At 35.3% G+C, this 19,584-nt stretch overlaps 1 protein-coding gene and 1 long non-coding RNA gene across 5 annotated transcripts in view; one reads left to right on the forward strand and one right to left on the reverse strand.

The window, feature by feature from the left end:
- The window catches only part of SLC8A1 (solute carrier family 8 member A1), a 493,745-nt gene that overhangs the window by 40,795 nt on the left and 433,366 nt on the right, over positions 1–19,584 (forward strand).
- Positions 1–19,584, reverse strand: part of LOC144333787 (uncharacterized) — a 63,655-nt gene that overhangs the window by 3,221 nt on the left and 40,850 nt on the right. For 2 of the 4 annotated variants that reach the window (XR_013402832.1, XR_013402826.1), the window contains 2 exons: positions 13,487–13,585; positions 12,015–12,127 (listed from right to left, as the gene is read on the reverse strand). This is a non-coding gene — a long non-coding RNA (uncharacterized LOC144333787). Of the gene's footprint in view, positions 1–3,592; positions 5,813–12,014; positions 12,128–13,486; positions 13,586–18,087; positions 18,283–19,584 lie in introns of those variants that run through there. The other 2 variants (XR_013402827.1, XR_013402830.1) reach the window with 2 other exon arrangements.

The following is a 19,584-nucleotide window of genomic DNA, read 5'->3' on the forward strand; positions in this document are numbered from 1 at the left end:
TGTGTTAGCAGACCTAAAAACGACATTAATCTCATTGTACATCTCCATCAGCTCTTGAGTGACCAGGTCCATTGTCAATGAGTAGTAATAATTTAAAAGGAATCTTTTTTTTTTTTTTCCTCTGGGCATTAGGTCTCATCAGTGGGCTTAAAATATTCAGTAAACCATGTTGTGAACAGATATACTGTTGTCAGGCTTTTTTTTCCCCATTTATAGAGCACTATAGAGTAGAATTAGCATAATCTTTAGGGCTCTAGAATTTCTGGAATGGTAAATGAGCATTGGCCTCAGATTAGTTACATTAGCCACTAACAAAAGAGTCAGCCGGTCATTTGAGGTTTGGAAGCCAGGAATTGACTTCTCTCTAACTATAAAAAATCCCAGATGGCTCCAATATAGGACCATTTTATCTACATTGCAAATCTGTTGTTTAGGGTGGCCACCTTCATCAATTATCTCAGCTAAATCTTCTGGATAACTTGCTGCAGCTTCTACATCAGCGCTTGCTGCTTTACTTTGCCTTCATGTTATAGAGATGTCTTCTCTTCTTGAACCTCATGAACCAAGCTCTGCTGTTGTCAGACTGTTCTCTGCAGCTTCCTCACATCTCTCAGCCTTCATGGAATTGAAGAGAGTTAAAGTCTGACTCTGGATTAGGTTTTACTTTAAGAGAATGTTGTGGCTGGTTGGATCTTCTATCCAGCCACTAAAACTTTCTTCCTATCAGCAATAAGTTTGTTTCCCTTTCTTATTATTTGTGTGTTCACTGGAATAGTAAGTTCAATTTTTATCAAGAACTTTTCTTTGAATTAACAACATGACTGTTTGATCCAAGATGACTACCTTTCAGACTACTTCAACTTTTGACATTGCTTCCTCACTAACCTTAATCATTTCTAGCTTCGTATTTAAGTGAATGACATGCAGCTCTTCCTTTCACTTGAATACTTAGAAGCCATTTTAGGGTTATTAATTGACCCAATTTTAATATTGTTGCTCTCGGGGAATGGGGAGTCCCAAAGAGAGGAAGAGAGACGAGACAGGAATGGTCAATTGGTAGAGCAGTCAGAATATACAAAACATTCATCAATTAAGTTCAGCCATCTTAGACAGGTGTTGTTTGTGGAGCCCCGAAACAATTACAGTAGTGACATTAAAGATCACTAATCACCAATCACCATAACAGATATAATAAGGAAAAATTTGAAATACTGTAAGACTAACCAAAATGTGACACAGAGACATGAAGTGAGCGAATGCTGTTGGAAAAAAATGGCATCAATAGACTTGTTCAATGCAGAACTGCTACAATCTTTTAACTTGTAAAAAGTGTACCTGCCAAACGAAATAAAGTGAAGCACAGTAAAACCAGGTATGCCTCTGTAACATTTGAAGCAACTGAAACAGTGCTTCCAAGAATATATAATAACATATGAAAAAGCTCATATTTCATTAGCAGTGAAAATATCAACCTAATGTAACTGGGATAACATTCCAAAATATAGAAATCAGATTTGCACAGCTTGATGGATTTTCTTAAATTGAACATACCCATAGACTCGGCACTGAGACTTTTAAAAAGTTGTGAATAACTATCCTTATTTCTGATACCACAGCTTTATTTCCTTTGATTTGAATTTAATATAAATTGACTTTCACAGTATATATTGTTTTTTGGCTACTTTTATTTGATATGCTATTTGTTAGATTTAGCTCTTGCTTGTTCAGTTGTCCCATTGGTATCTACAAGGGATACATTCCAGGACCCCAGTGGATATCAAAATCCAGGGATGCTCAAGTCTCTAAATATTAGGACTTCAATACATCTGAATATTAGAACTTCAATACATCTGAAAGTTATGTTACTATGCATAGCGAAGGAAAAATAGTTAGATAAAGATTTTTTTCCGAAATAGCCAATTAATTAAATACCAGTTTCTAAGTAATCTTTTTTCACTGTTTTTATGATGCAATGTTAACAATAATCCATTCTTTACTAATAATAATTTGTATAATTCCCCTTATGACACAGCTTTTTGTCAATTACCTAAGTAAAACAATATTGATTTTATTCATTAAATCTTCATTTTATCTTATTTTAACATAAAATAAGATCAATTTTACCCCATTACATATTTTTTCCTAAGAGTATTTGATGGCTTTACTCATTAGATGAATTGTAGAATATTCTATGAAGTACAACCAAACATGCAAACAATCATCCAGATACCTACAGAATCTTAAGCTATAAAAACTTATAACTTATTGTAATAATCTATAATAACTTACTGACATCTCAGATATCCAGTTATTTTGTCTTGTAATAAGGTGTGTTTATTATTATTTTCTTCTTTTGTAATCCTAAAAATGTTTCAGCAGTTTTTACTATATACAACAATACTTTTTTTTTTTTTTTTTTTTTTTTTGAGTGTCACTCTGTCGCCCAGGCTGGACCGCAGTGGCCGGATCTCAGCTCACTGCAAGCTCCGCCTCCTGGGTTCACGCCATTCTCCTGCCTCAGCCTCCCGAGTAGCTGGGACTACAGGCGCCCGCCACCTCGCCCGGCTAGTTTTTTGTATTTTTTAGTAGAGACGGGGTTTCACTGTGTTAGCCAGGATGGTCTCAATCTCCTGACCTCGTGATCCCCCGTCTCAGCCTCCCAAAGTGCTGGGATTACAAACTTGAGCCACCGCGCCCGGCCCAAATACATATCTTTTTAAGGCCCCTCTAATTCAAATAATATTGATTTTTATTGTTACTAGAAATGTAGTATGTTTTAAAATACTTTTATTTTTCTGAAATTATATTACTGATAAATAGAAAATTATGATACCTATATCAAAGATACCAAAATAAAACATTTAGTGTTAGTGTTTTTTTGTTTTGTTTTGTTTTGATTCGGTTTTGTTTTTGTTTTTGTTTTTTGAGACAGAGTCTTGCTCTGTCACCAGGCTGGAGTACAGTGGCGCCATCTGGGTTCACTGCAACCTCTGACTCCCTGGTTCAGGTGATTCTCCTGCCTCAGCCTCTGGAGTAGCTGGGATTACAGGCATGCGCCACCACTCCCAGCTAATTTTTTGTTATTTTTAGTAGAGACAGGGTTTCACTCTGTTGGCCAGGATGGTCTTGATCTCCTGACCTTGTGATCCACCCACCTCGGCCTCCCAAAGTGCTCGGATTACAGGCGTCAGTCACCGCGTCTGGCCAGTCTTAGTTTTTAAACTTTGTTTAAAATAAACTCTTTTAGGTAGGTAATCATATAAATTATAGAAGATTTTTTAAAAATTCATACCTTTGGAAATAAATTTTTGTGCTATATTCAGAGGCTCTTTTGTGCTTATAAATATTTTGTGCTTATCAAATATATCGTGTTGGTGAAATTTGTGAATCTTGAATTAACCTTTGTTTGAAAAGAACACTCTACCAGATGTTGATTTGAAAACCAGTTTAATTTGTTTTATAGATGACTTAATATATTTTAGTTAGCAATTAGATGTTCTATGCAAATACCATTCTATTTAGTAATGGAGAAAGAGAAACCAAGACTCTAAGCAAAAAAATAAATTTGGCACATGCTCTTCATTGAATCCTTTGCTTATATGTCATCAATTGATTTCAAAACAAATTCAGCCACAGTTTAGAAGTTTTGTTTTCAAAAATTAACAATTTTATCTAAAATAATTGTCAAACATTTCATCTTTTACTAAATTAACTTCCAAAGCATTACTATGATTTTATAAATTGGATTAAAAATTAAATTATTATTGGAATTAATTAATTTTCTATTTGGAATCAGATGACACTGATAAAATACTGACATCATTTAACTCTGCCAAGTTCTGCTAATGGAGTCAACATTCTAACACTTTTCATACATGCATAAGAAAATTTGAAATCAAAAATCAATGAAATTTATAAAGAACAATGTTTTTATATAAATAAAAAGTTATATGCAATGGTGTGACAATGCACTTTCTGCAACCCCATGTGTTAAATTATTATTATTTTCTACAGTGTTCTGAAAATGATTATTAGCTTTTGAAATGGATGCAAATGCTTCTTAAGCAGCTTTTTGTCTTGTATTTCATGTTTACAATGACATTACCACAACCCCCATGAAAAATGATAAAAGTTGACAAAGAGTTTATTCAATTTACAATCATTATCAATTTTCTTGAGAAATTGAAATGTAGTATTTATATTTTATTGTACATGCACTTTCCTTTTTGAACTCATTGCTGCTTAAAGGATATCTTTCAAAAAGACATGTAAATATTGTAGATTTATAGCACAAAACTATCATAAGAGATTTCAGACTTTTCTCTATAAACCGTGTGGCAGAACTACCTAACCTCTGTTTCCTATACGTATTTCAGATATAAGTAATCTAGAATCTCCCACATTTTCCAATGACTTACTAACTGGCGGTCCGGAGGCTTCATGCTTTTGAAACTAGCAACGTAGGCCATGGCACAACTGGCTCTAGCACTAAGTGCCTGGCAGAAGCAGCAGAATTGCCCACTTTTTCTAACAAACTAAAACCAGAAAGATATAGTACTCCCTAGCTTTCCCTGTCAATACACACTGTTTCATCAACAAGTACCTGCTGGCTAATACCTAAAAAAGAGATGTGTGTTCAATTCTGGAAAGGGTTGGGATAGGAAAGTTGGGTTTATCATTCATTTTCTTTAAGTCTTAATGAGTTATATTCTATAGAGTCCTATAGAGTAAGAACTCTATTCATGGTATATGCACCTCAAACATGCTAATAGGTAAGACTATGACAGAAGCTAGAAGTACAAAATGCAAGAATAAATCCATTCTGATGTATTTTAATGTAACCAGTACTAACAATGTAGTTTTAGCTTTTTAAAATGTGATAAATGCAGAATTAAACAGGATGCTGGGGGTAGGGAGGGCATGAACTAGAACTATCACATGCAAAACAGAATTTGTACAATTTGTAAAAATTTACATAATTTGTAAAGCAAAGTTTTAAAAAAAATGCTTCTGTCATCCACGGAAACCAATAAATGCTCTCCAATTCTTTGAAAATTTAGAGAAGCATCTGGAAACTTACATTGTCCTCTAGGTTGAAGTTTAAACATCTTTTATGTGGGTCTCATTACTTCTTCCCAAGGGTCATTCCATCTATGTGAGAGAAGGCAGTGTTCTGATTTTACAAGAGTTGTTGGTCATTATGCTTGTACTTGAAGTCACCGTTCCAGGTGCCAAGCTAACAAATATAAGGTGTAGTTCTTTAAAACAGTAGGAACAAGGAGTTGAGTGTCCTGAGTCATATGGGTTAAGTGGTAAGATACTGGAGGGTCTCTGGTATCTTTTTCACTTAAGATATTAGTATTTTTTATTTAAGAAGTTTTCTACCAAAAGCCTAGGAACTTAACAATAAAATTGCTCACTCCCCCTCCCCAATACCAACCCTCTTAGACATCAATCTTTCCTTCAGTTTCTCTTGTTACTTTATGCTCTCATCCCTCTTCTCATTGTAGAGTAATGGGCTCCAAGTTTGAGCTTTGGAAGGAAATCTAAACTCGTCCTTGAGGCTGCTTTGCTTCTAGACCATTCAGAATGATTTGGCTTTGGTAATGGCATTCTTCATGGGGTCCAATGTAGCTCCTTGGAATGCTCCAGGGGAATTGGGTGAAAATTCCATCTAGTCATTAAGGATGACTTTGTCTTCCTTTCCTTCCTTAAAGACCTCCTGAGGAGAGGTGATTGTTCAACAGCAGAATACAAATATTCCTATGTCTCTTGGTTAAATATTTTTGCTACCCATGAACATCCTCAATGCCTTAGAGAGAAAATATAATGCTGACATTCATCAGATGAATACACTTCACATATTATCAAAACTTGATAGGATAGAGTCTAAATTCCTTACTAGAATGTTCAAGCTCTTCATGGTCTGAATCTGCTCTGTACTGTCCAACAAAGTGACTACTAACCTTATGTAGCTACTGAGCACTTAAAATTGAGATGTGCTGTAAATGTGGCATACATACTGAATTTTTGAGACTTAATATGAAAAAAGAAGATACAAATTCTCATGAATATTATTTATATGAATTACATGTTGAAATGGTAATATTTTAGATACATTGCATTAAATAAAATATAAAAATTAATCCAATTATTTTTGCTTTTTTAAAAACATAACTACTAGGAAATTTAAAGTTTCATATGTGGCTAGCATTTTATTTCTATGGGACAGCACTGGTGTATATCTTGCTCCTCAACTTGAAGTCATACTCTGCTTATTGCCTTGGCAATGGATTTATGCTTCAGTACTTTGCAAATAGTGTTCTGATTCACGTTTTACAATTGTCCTTCCTCTTTGACTTTCACCCCATTATACCCTATTGCACAAATATAATTCTGACATGCAATAGATGAATAGCTAAAAAGCATAGTTCATATGTCGCTTTCTTTGCAAAGTCATCTCCATTCCCTAAGACAGTTAGTTGTGCTAATCCTAGCCTTATGTCTACACTTACTGTGAACTTGTGCACTATACTGTAATTATTATTTACATGTGTGTCTGTTTACTTACCTACAAGCCCCTTGAAGTCAGGGACCATGACATATATACTTAACATAGTACATAGTTTTCAATGAATGCTTCCTAAATGGAATCAAATAGTATTCCTCTATATCCTGTGGTTAATCTGCATGAATATCAGTACATAGTCTATGAACATTACATCAGCATAAAGTGGTATTGAGAAGTTATGATACTGCAGAAACTAAAATATCTACTTAAAAATAATTTATAAACCCAAACTGAATATGGTCATCAATAATTATATAATCATCATGAACTGTAGCTGCATTTATATACAAAGCAAAATAACTACATAGAAGTAAACAAAAATAAATTTCTGAAAGTTAGTAATTCCTGAAACTTATTGAGTACTCAATATGTGCATGTCACCATGTGAAGAATATGCTATCTTATACAATGTTCATAATGTATCTTTATCATTCCAGTGTTAGAATAAAATAGGGTAAATCTGCCATTGAACACAGGTAGTCTGACTTTAGAACTCTTGAACTTCCAATCTTTTGGAAATAAATTATAATATGGGTTTCCCAATAGGTTCAAAGACCATTAAAAATGGAATGCTTTTTCACATTCAGATAGACAGGTCTATTTTTCATTATCTGAGTCAGATTCTTTGTCCTCAGTTTGGCTAAGAGTTTTATGAGCATCACAAACATCACTGGGACAGTGCTTTGTAATAAGGATGAAAGGCAGAGAGAAAAATCCCAAAATACATTCTCTATCAGACTATCAGGTCAGAATATAAACAGGAAACTGGTAGGAAGAAAAGAAGGATGCTACCTTTAAAAACAGCTGACAAAGCTCATAAGGTAGCTATTTGTTTTATCTTGAACTGAAAATTCAAAATCACAGTTTAGAATTGTTATCTTTTCTACTTTGCTATGCTATTTTTGGTTTGTATCTATTATGCTTGGATTATTGAATCCTTTCCTCACTGAGTTTTTCTTCCATTTCCAAAGCAATCTGAAAAATATTGCCAGATTAGTATTTCTGAAAACTGCTTCACATAAACTAATTTTAGGCACAGGGTAGCAAGTCCTATGTTGTGTCTAAAATGGTCAGGCAAGCAGTGGACTGGAATTGCTTCTGTAAAGCCCTTAGAGGCCCAGCACTATCTATAGAATAAAGTTCAGTGCCCACCTTCCACAGTCGGACACTGCCTCTTTCCAGTGTTCCAATACCCTGCTCTCTTCCCCTGCATTCATGTACTTGAATCCTCTGCTCCAAAGTTACTAACCAAAACAGTCTTCCAAACCTGTCACCCACATTCTTATTACCCTGTCCTTATTCATAGTATTTTTTCAGCCTAAAATGTTATTCAGGACAGCTATACAAAACTTATCTTTTCTTACTGATACAGCTCAAGTCTATTTCTTGCCTGACCATTTCAGACACAACATAGAACTTTCCCATCCTGTACCTAAAAACTGGGTTGCCTTATTATTATTGTTGACAGTGCTTTGTGTTACATTCCATACGAATGGATTTTCTTTTCTCAAATGAACAACTGCTTTAGGCAAAGACCATTGGCTATTCCCTTAATACGTTTTATGACACCAAATTCAGGTCTGTTAATATAGGCAGAACTTAGTACACCTTTATCCTGTTAATAAAACTCATGATCTAAAATCAGTCCAGAATACTGTATTAGTCATCTTTTTCTATCCTGAGTACATAGTAGGAAGGCACGCCATCAACTTCTCTCCAGAAAATGAAGAATTTGTTTTGGCATTTGGTCTCCCTTGGTCTATAATGTTAAAAGGTTAAATTGGTTATACTAAGGTAATATGGTTTAGATTGCTTTCAGTAGAGCTGTGATTTTCCGAACCAAAATGAAAGCTTTATAACTTCATCATTTAAAAGAAGGCAATGAAAGCAGTGTTATATAATGAAGGAAATAAAACTTCTTAAAAACAAAGAAATAAAAATGTTTAAATGAGCAAATTAAAATATTTTTATATTAGAAAAATCCAAATAATGATTTATTACAGTTTCATGTTCATTCGAATCTGTGTTTCAGGAAATGAGGGGAATTTTTTTTAATATGGAAAGGAGATAAAATAGCAAAATTGCTTTAAAATTGTACTGAATATACATAGAAGCAAATACACAAATACTGACACAATTGGAAGAAAAAACAGAAGTGGTTAAAGATATGGCACTGCAATTTAAAATATGTGGATCCAATTTCAATTTTCCCTTTCTAGACACTCTCCTTTTATCCACCTCCACCCACTCTCCCATGCAAAACCAAACATACATTATAAAAACTGTAGGTATCTAATTCAAACCTCTCCATTTTATGAGTCTTCAAACAATTTCTATAACATAATAAAAATCATTTTATTTCCTTTTGTATTTTTTGGACCCTAAATATTATTAATATATTTCTGAATGAAAGAATGTCTACACATAGAAGCCATTCAGTTTTTCTCTTCATGTTTTCCTCTTAACAATTAAGTCCTCCCTCTTCAAAACCCTAGTGGGGCAAGAGGAAAAAGGAACCATGACAATTCCGTGGGCGCCCACTTTGCTTTTCAGGGATGCATTTCTATGTAACCATTGAGCTCCTATCTGCAAAAAGGCAGAGCTATGTCTAAGAGTCACAATCCCTATTTTCCTTTATTTCAAATTCTAACTTCCTGATATAAACATATTTTCATGAAAAATGTTTTCAGAGGGAAGATGGGAAGTGGGAGTGAAAAATGTAATTTAGTTTATTTTATTTTGACTTTCATCCACAGTTATATCCTAGCTAACCAAGTTCTCTACCACCTTTACCTCAATGATTTACTCCCTGTGTTCAAGGCCTTACTGTGACCTCTTAGACATCCAGAGCAGAAAACTCTGGGTAATACGGTGTGTTCAGCATCTTCCAAAAGCTCTTATTTCCTATCTTAATCTATGGCTTCTACCTCCAATGTCAAAATTATCATGATCTGTTATAGCTTTCTCAGTTTTTCGTCTGTGATTTGTGATAATGGATTTCAGACCAACTACCATGTTAACCATTCCTAGAATATACATTATCTTACTTCTGTCACAAAGGTATGTTTTTGTTTGTTTGTTTTCAGAAATTAACCCAAGGAGCCACTAGTGAGGCAAACAGGCCTTTTGATACATTGAAAGACCCTTCAGAAAGATATCTCTTCTTACTTCACTCAGAAGTAGCAAATGTATTATTTTTCTTCTATTACATCAGTCAGTTGTGAAACACACAGTTGAATTTTTACAATTACAGGTTTTCATTTGACTAGCATAAGAAAAAACTGACTTTATTGGTAGTCCCTATGTCTGAAGAAGATTTAAGAAAAGAGTACATATTAACTTAAATTTATATCATAAATATATACTTTAAGGATGTCAGTTCACAGTAAATAGTCTATATCCAGGGGTAAACAGATTGCACAAAACATAATGGTTCTGCACTTATTTATAACATAAAATATATGCTAATATATATAATGTTAAAGGTTTTTTTAATTAAAAAATTAAGACATACACAAAAGTAGAGAGAAGAATATAGAAACACCATAGATTCATCACCTAGATATAATAATAATTATTTAGGTTTGCTACTCTTGCCCAATCTTTCTTTTTTTCAAATTTTGTTCTTTCTTCTTTGGACTGAAATATTTAAAAATATCAGACATCATGTCATTTCACTCCGGTGTATTTCAGTATGTTTCTCTAAAATAGAGGAGTATTTTCTTATATAACTACAGTGCTATTATCACAATCAACAAAGATTAGCAGTAATTCCTTGACATTGTTTCATTTCTAATCCATATTCAAATTTCCCTGTTTTCTTTGAAAAATATCTTTTTGAAGCTGATTTCTTCAAGTGAGGATCGAAATAAATTCTATGTGTTATGTCTTTTGAATATCCTTTAATTGAGAATAGGGCCCCTCCACCTTTTTTTCCCACTTTTAAAAATTTGTTGTAAACAACTGACTTAGTTGTCTTTTAAAGGGACTCACATTAAAAGTTTTCTTTTTTCCTTATGGGATCTGATCATGTGTTTCCCTATCTTCTGTATTTTTAATAAACTCAAATTTAAGTACTTTCGTGTAGAACAATTTATTATATGGCACTATAGCTTATTTGCATGGTCATTCTATGTAGCTGTGGATATTTAAACAGGTGTTTTTGTCCTCTGCAATTGAGAGCCACACGTTTGTAAAATGCACCTCAAATTTTCTAGCAGTTAGGAGTTTCCCAGGATCTCTCTTCTATCATTGTCTCCTTGAAGCTGTTTATTCTCAAATTGCACCCTCAAGAAATGATGTCTCTATTCTCCTGGGTGTCCTTGTTTCCTCTCTTTCTGCAAATTCTTGTGCTTTCTTTATAACGTTTTATTTCTGTTGCCTTACATTGAACAGGAAGTATAATTTCTTCCCATATTCCTTGTCCATTCATCCAAAATCCTTATTATCAAAGGCAAGACACTACAATTCATTTTGACTCAGTTCTAAATAAACATTTAACAAACATTTTTGGGTGACTATTATGTGCCAGACTCTTTGCTAGCTTTGAGAAAATAGAGATGAATAAGTAAAAGACCATTCACTCTGGTGGCCTACTGAGGAAGATAGGCAGCCAAACACACCACACAATATGACCTCAGTGCTCCAATGCCAATGCCAATTGAGTGCTGTGGAAACAAATGCTTCTAGCCTCTGTAAGGCCCATGAGTCAGTTTATGGCTCTTTATAACACAAAGTTACAGACAGCACCTGCCAATCATTTGATACAGATTTGCTAGAAAAAAGAGCCAGCACCACATTTTCTGCTCCGTTCCATCCTATGACCTTTTTTATTTGTGTCTACCTTTGACCACACCCCTTTCTTTCTCCTTGTCACCACACCCTGAGTTAGATCTCACATCATATTGCCACACTTCATGTTCACACAACTGTTTTTGCTTCTCTCTCTCTCTCTTTCCCCACTACTCCAAGAGTAGCAGGCACATGTTAAGAGATGAAGCTAGTTTCGTTTCTTTTTATTTCAATGCAAGAAGAAATAGGAAAAAGTGGAGATAGAAAATGGAATGTTTGTGTTTTATAAATGAATAATTAATATTTATAATTTGTTAGAAATTAATTAAAGAAACTTTATTTTGGACTTAGATTTCCTAGCTATGTGCCCATCTACATGTGCTCAAGCTCACTTGCAGCCATTACCAAGGAAGAAAAAGGGAATCTTCATTAGCAGTTTTTCCTCTCCCCTGTCTATTGTTAGTTTGACAACTATATGGATCCTGAGGAAAAGTATTTTACTGGATATCCATATTAGATCATTGGACCCTCATTTACAATGCTGCAAAAACCTCAAAGTTGTCCTGCATAGTCAAGGTCAATCTTCTATTGTAGAGACTCCTGCATTCTATCAAGAGCCTTTCTATTCAGTAAAGATTTCCCAAATGCTCACCTGAAAGTTTATTTTAAATAGACGCAGTTGGTTCCCTGGAGAGGAGTCCAGTGTCACTAGCTCTGGATAACAGTTTTAGCTTCTAGTTTCATTTAGCTTCACAGGCCTTTTATCTGGAAAAAGAAATAAGAGCTAGAATGATACATAAGGAGGTGAGTGCAAAACTGCTTTTCCCTGGGAAGATTTAGAAAACTGACAGGCATGATGTTAAATCTGCCATATGGACGATAACATCAATGGGAGGAAATATTGCAGATGTTGTTAATATCTGAAAAAAATAAGAAAGAGGAAAAAACCTTTTGTCAGAGAATATCTGTCCTACTAAAAATAGAATTCAAAGCTAGGACAGGATTTTCTACACAGGTCCTTGTAAAAGTCATATGACCCTCCACCTTGCATTCTCTTTATAGAAGAATTTTATTTCTACTGTGATATGTGCAATGACTGCTATTATCCTGTATGAGAACACATTTAAATGCCATGCCAGCTCAAATTAAAATAGTTGGACTCTTTCCTACCACTGCTGTTAGAATAAATGACTAGTATGCTATAAAAATTGCTGTTTGGCCCCGAATTTTGCATAAGGTATATAATGAGCTAAGTTGAAAAGAAATCTATCATATAGTAGAGCTTGAAGATGACAAACAGCTTTTAAATCTTGGTTATGTTAAAATAAGAGCATATACATGTATTTGTGTGTGTGTGTGTGTGTGTGTATTTGTGTGTGTAGGAGTGAGTACCAATGGGCACACAAAAAGAATTTTATAGCACTTCTTTTCTACAGTTCATTCAGGTATGTGGCAAATCATGTGACCTCCAGTGAACTCATTTATAATGGGTTGAAAATATCCAAAGATGGGAAGACTGCTGGGAAGATAGCAGGAGATGCTGTAAGTGCAGCAGTACTTCCTGCCTCATTGTTCTTTGACCTTTTCTTCATTTAAAGTAGTGTTGGTACCTGGAGCAAGGCTGCTAGATGAGCAACATAAGAACTATTCTCTTTTAATTCAGTGGAAATATGCCCAGGAAAGTAATGTTAATTTGCTATTTGTACTACTACTATCAGAGAAAACTAGGGGACATAATAATGTGGCATAGAACTTACCTAGGAGTGTTCACCCTAAGATTCCAGTCACAGCTGACTTATTTGCTCTATTTTGTATTTAATGATGTTTGGCAAACCTTTAAGAGAAGGAAATTGAAATCTGCTACTCTGCCTTCAATACTTGCTCGTTGCTGTCAGGGTACAGGATTAAAGGTGCTCACAGCGGGGGAAACACAAACTTCAGCATTTCTCTGGACCCAAGGGTAGTTGTAATAGTCCTGGTATTATTTTGTTTAATCTGTCAATAAACCAATGATAGCTGGTTGCTTACCAATGGGGCAAAGCTGGGAAAAGACTCGCTGCTATCCTCAGTATCAAAAAAAACCACAAAAAACAAAAAACAAAAAACAAAAAAACAAAACCTCACCATCATCCGAATGAGTGATCCTAGTGAGAAGCCACGCACTTAATGACAACGAGGCACTCCTTAGTCTGCAGACACAGTCAGGAACAGTCAGAGTTAGCTCTAGTTTAGAAACAGAATCTCCATTTAGAATTCCATTCATGTGAACAGTCTCCCTGAAGAGCTGACAAAAAGTATTCCCTAATAGAAAGAGAAAAGGGCACCCAAGAAGAAAATTCAAGCATAACAGTTATGGCTCTTATACTTAGGATCAAGGCAGATCTTACTAACTCTCTCAGCAGACACTGGCTCATGGGAGTTTGTGGATAAATCCAGAGCAAAGCCAATGACGCATTATTCTCTAGACTCTGCCGGTGCTTGAGGGCCACCATCTGCTTGCTAATACTATAAAGGACAAAGGACAACATCATCAACCATGAGCAAAGACAGAGCATGCAGGGCTGCGGCCCCATGGCATTCACCATAGCGGGTCACTCTCCCCTTTCTCCCCGGTTCATTTGGCCATTCTGTCTAGAGAGCATCACAGACGCTGTGCACAACAGAGGCTTAAAGTAGCTACTTCACCATATCCAGAGGTTGAGAGGATTGAGTAAGAATCTAACTCTAATATGCTGTTAATACAGCTAATTACAAGGACATGTGTTGTTAGGGCCTCAGTTTTTTGGTATATGGGATGTCTTTTTTGATATATACTTATCCAGGGCTTATCTCTCATTTCCTGCTGTTCCCACCTACTTAAGGTCAGATTTATCTGAAAGGGATTTTGGCATATGCATCTATAATTATGCCTATTAATTTTTTTCTGTAAATACAGAAACAACACATTAGCCTTATCAGTGAAGCCTTGGACCTCTTTACTGTCGGATTTTCAGCTTCCATTAGGATCATAGTAAAGCTAAGATAAAGGAAGAAAAAAAAACTCTCATTCTAAAGGTCAGCCTTGTTAATTAAATGAAAACTCAGGCAGCAGCATTAGAAAATGAAGTGACTGTAGCCTGTGCTCTTTGTGAGGGGACCCTACAGAGTATCCAGCCCATGCTGCCAAAAGCATGGCAAGCTGAATTTTCCCTGGATGGATAAGAGGCTGCTGCGTTACAGCGGTGGTTTTTCCTTTGCAAGCAAGTGGAATTGATTGTGTGTGTCTGTTCTTGAAACTGTTCCATCTCTAGCCCACCTCATTTTCACCTTCTCTTTGATTTACCACCACCACCTCGCCATTCCCTGGAGTTTCCTGCTTTCCCACCACTATGTTTCAGCTGAAGCCAATGTGAAGAAAAAAATCAGTAACAAGGTTCTGGGTTGGGTACTTTCACATTTATAAGTTCATTACCACCTCTTTTTATAGAAAAGCAAACTGACCTTCAGAGTTGTTAATGATTTGACCTGAGATCACACAGCTAGTGAAGTATGAGAGTAGACTAATTTATCTCCAATGCTCATTCTCTTTCCATAAGAACAAGTGTTTGTATTGTTCTCCTTCCATTCCCACTGCCTTCATTCATAAAAGTTTCCTCCTGCTACCCAGGATCACACTGCACCGTCCCAGCGCCATAACAGAGCTGATTCTATCTAGACCTTCAGCCTAGTACCGTCCTGCCTCTTCCTTGATTTTGTTATTTTTGGATAGGTTCTTCATCCCTTCTACTTGGTCAGGAGCTCTGTGAAGTCCTCAAACAAGTAAATAAAGCCATGAGAAAACTGCACGTTTTGAGATCGGCAGTTCATTCTAGTCCCCCTCATTTCACAGTTGTATCATTTCTATTGTTCTCCAACAAAATAGCCACAAATAGTCACATCATGACATTGCCCTCCATTTCAAAAATTAAAATATTTTCAATCTATGATTATTTTATTGGTTATACCTAAATTCAATCAAATAAATATATTGATTATATCTTTTCTTGATAAATATAAAAACAATATGATTAAAACTATCACATAATCCTAATGAGTTAGAAAATTTTTCCAGACTCTCTTTTTTTTGCTATAAAGAAAGGCTTTAAATTAATTATACTTATTAAAACTCTTGGATTTGAGGGTTTTCCAGAGGATGAATTTGTGTTAGGCACAGCTGCCACACTGTGCAGCTCCATAGTGCACTATCTGCATTGAGCTCCAGGGGGAGCAATTGAGATTGTGATTGTGATGGTATCTTCCAAAGCAGAAGGTAGTGAAATGATAAGGTTTAAAACGGTGGTTTGCATATCTGGCTGTAATTAGAACTATCAGTGGACCGTTTAGGACTGAGTTTCACTCAAGGCAATTAAGCCAAAATCTCGAGGTGGATCAAGGCATCAGTAACATTTCAAAACCGCTCCTGTAGAGCATGGGATCTTGGAGACTTCTGAAACCCAAAGTTGAATCCTAGTTATGGAACTCTCCAAATTTCATTTTCTTCATCTGTAATAAAATAAGGCTAGGAATTGTTCTTACTTTATAGAATTGTAAATATAACCCTTAGCATTGTACTTCTAGTTAACGTTTCAAAGTAATTAGTAATCACTACTGTTATTATTATGAAGAAACATATCACTACTGTTCTAATACCTAAACGTCTTTAAAAATAAAAAAGGATAATAAACTACCAATTAAGCCAATTCTTTTCTCAGAGATTCAAAGGGCGTGTAAAATATAATTTATATTGGTGAGTCATAAGATAGTTCACATTCAGCTGAATGTGTAGAAATCCTACTAAACTTGGAAAGTGGAGAATTCTACTAAAGATAGCACCTTCTACAATCTGACAATGAAAACCCTGCCATTGGAGTTTTGCCTTTGGTGAATTTATCTTTTCATTCTAACCACTCTGCACTTTGTTTAGTATATCAATGTTACTTCTACTCTCTCTCAAATGCCAAGCATGAATTTATAGTGATTTGTTAGTTACCCCTAGTGATTTCAGGTACTTCAAAGTTAACCTCCTAAGCAAACCCCTTCACAATTTAAGCCCAACCAATAGCAAGTCCTGCCAATTACATTTCATGAACATCTGGTAAGCATTAATCCTCTTCTCCATCTTCTCTCCAAGGCTAGGGATATCTCTTTTTTTTGTACTGCTTTACCTGCTACTGATTCCTAATTAATCGTCTTATGCTAGAAATAACTTCATAAAAAACAAATATTCACAAATCACTTCTGCTTTAAATTTCCGTTTACTTCCTTGTTACCGACAGAATCAAGTCCAAAGTCCTCAGAGAATAAAAATTTTCAAGATCAGATTTTCATTAAATTTTTCAGAATCCTCCCTCCACCCACCACTTCTCGATAAATGTCCTGATCTAATCACTCTGAATTCCACATGATCTCTGAATATGCCAATGTGTCTTTGCATACAGTCACCGTTTTCTTTTCCTAGCTAACTGCTAATTATCTTTCAAAGCTGAGATCATGTGTAATTTGGGGGGTGTTCTTTTATTCTTCCTCTAAGCAGCATGTGTCTTTCCCTTTTCTGTGTTATTAGGCACTTACTGTGCTTCAGTGAAATTGATCATTTATATCCTTCTCACTCAATGGTCTGAAGGCTCCTTGAGAAGAGTCTAGGACTAACTTAGTGTTCTTAACTTTTACCTGACAGACAGTGAAATGAGGATTTAGTTAAAGGTTATTTCATTAGAAATGAGACTTGCTGAACTGTGCTGAGGAACTAAAAATTCTAGTTGTAACAATAACTCAGAATAAAGATTAATGAACTATGAGACACATGGATATTTCATTCAGTGTGGATTGGGAAAAATTTCTGTTGAAGCAGAAACATTCTACCCTCCCCACCTATAGCTCAACATGAGCTAGAAAAGCTGAGAAGCATCCAGAAATGATCTTGAGTTTACTGTGGAACTAAAGAAAAATGAAATTGTATACCACTCAGTCACTGGTATTGACACAAATACATACATTAAAGAAAGCAAGATCACACATTATTCTCTAGGCTCTTTATTTTTAATCATCTGTAGTGCATAATGTTTGTGCATGAGTTTTAAATTAATACAGGTTAGATCATAAGGAAAACATGTAAACATTTACTGTACAATTTGTTCTCCAATATAGCTTTGGTTTTGGACAATGGAGACGGAAGAAAGGCTTTTGAAATGATCAGACATCTCTAACTTTTTCTTCCCTGGAATTCCAGATCAATCATGTTTTTAGAAAGCTAAATTAATTAATAGGATATGGTCTTCACTGAGAATATGGTAGATTAACTATCCATAACAAAAAATGATAATGAATTAATAGTTATTGAAAACCAGTAAATTTAACCAATTAATACTTTGCAAGTATCCCTCATGTTTGACATTTAAAGCAAAAGCTAAGTTGTGATGTGATCATCTAGAACAGCTGGGAATCATACAAATATCTAAGCCATTTGAAAAATGATTATTGAACCAAAAATTAAAGTGAACATGGTAGAATCAGCAGGTATTACAATGGATGCCCGTTAGCATTGGTTTTAGACTCCCTTCCTTATCCTCAAGCAAGTATATTTTCTCCAAAAAAGAAAGTGGAAACACACACACACACACACACACACACACACACACACACAAAAAACTGAGAAACCCAAAGAAATAAATAAGATGGGAAATGAGAAAAAGGATAAAGAAAATGATGGAACAAGACAAGGAAAAAGCAAGAAACAGTCATAGTAACTTCTCATCAAGCAATAAGAAGCCTGTACAGGACTTGGACCCTGAATCAGCTCTCACGTTACTCTTCTTACATTTCACTTACCATTGCAAGGCACACTGCAGGCTGGTGTGTCTACCTTAGATCCCCTTCAGGAAACTGAGGGATTATGAATAGAGCTACCGTGAAAAAGAAGAAAGGGCGCATTATCACTGACCCTGAAGTAGATGCACATAAAAACTTCATGACCAAAAGAAGCTTTCTTGGTAGGTTCCCCAAGACCATTGATGTTACAAACCACTGTTTCTCAACTGTGCCACGGGCTCAAATCACCTAGGGAGCCTTAAAAAATATATATCCAGGCGCCTCCCTCAGAGAGGGGTTTAATTGGTCTGAAATAGGATTTGCTGTTTTATTTCACTTTTTTAAATTTCTAAATGATTATAATGTGATGTGGGGCTTAGAACCATCTCTACAAAAGAAAAAAATTCAAAAAATATGCTGCTGGCTTATTTATTGCTAAAACAACTAATCTGAACTATTATGAACTATAAACAATACTTATGAAATATTGATTTTCTTGAAATCCAGGGGCATTTTCTGAATGCTTTGATCTCATTCACCTGACAACATAAAAACAGTTTATTTAATTGTTCTGAGCACATGTTCAAGGCATTGTACTACCCTGCTCCCTACCACTGGTAGATACTATGCTGTTTGTATCAAATGAAATAAGCCAATATTGATCTCATAGCAATCTCATCCTTTTCTCCTGAATTCACAGAAGAAAAATTTGCCTATTCTGGCAGAAACATAACTACCTACTCCTACTATTCTTCTCATGTCTGCTATGGGGGAAGCTTCTGACAGTGTTAATCACTCTGCTTTTGAGAAGATACAGTGAGGGGATACATATCTTCGCTAAAGCTTTACATCTTATTTTAATATATTAGCTGTTAACATTCTTAGTTGTCATCATAGTAAAGTTTTAAGATTTCTCCTTTTTTCATAATCAAAGTACTTCATGAAACCCTTGCATGAATGACGGGAATTCCCAAAGACAAGTTCAGGCACTACCGATAATAGTCCCAGAATAGAGATGTTGGAATGAACTAATGGAAAGAATCCTGGAGCTCATTTGGAAGATATAGGCTTTAACTGGATTGGAATGTTTCCAAATTGCATGACCTTGAGCAAGTTATTTAACCCTTATAAGTCCCAATGTCTTTACCAAGGAGATGGTAAGTCCTGTCCTAGCCAGTCCACAAACGAATATAGTGAGTATATATAAGAGGCTATCTTTAAAAGGACATTTTGTACTTTTGCAAAGCACAGTGAAAATTGAATTTTTTTTCTCTTCTCTCTGTCCCTTTTCTCCACTCCTTTCCATGAGGTACCTGGACTTCTCAAGCACAAACACCACAGGCAGCTCTGTGGGAGCAGAAGACCCCAAGTAGACAAGCAAGGCACCCAGCACAAAC

This window comes from Macaca mulatta, chromosome 13 (genome assembly GCF_049350105.2).
Source record: "Macaca mulatta isolate MMU2019108-1 chromosome 13, T2T-MMU8v2.0, whole genome shotgun sequence".
NCBI lineage: Eukaryota > Metazoa > Chordata > Mammalia > Primates > Cercopithecidae > Macaca > Macaca mulatta.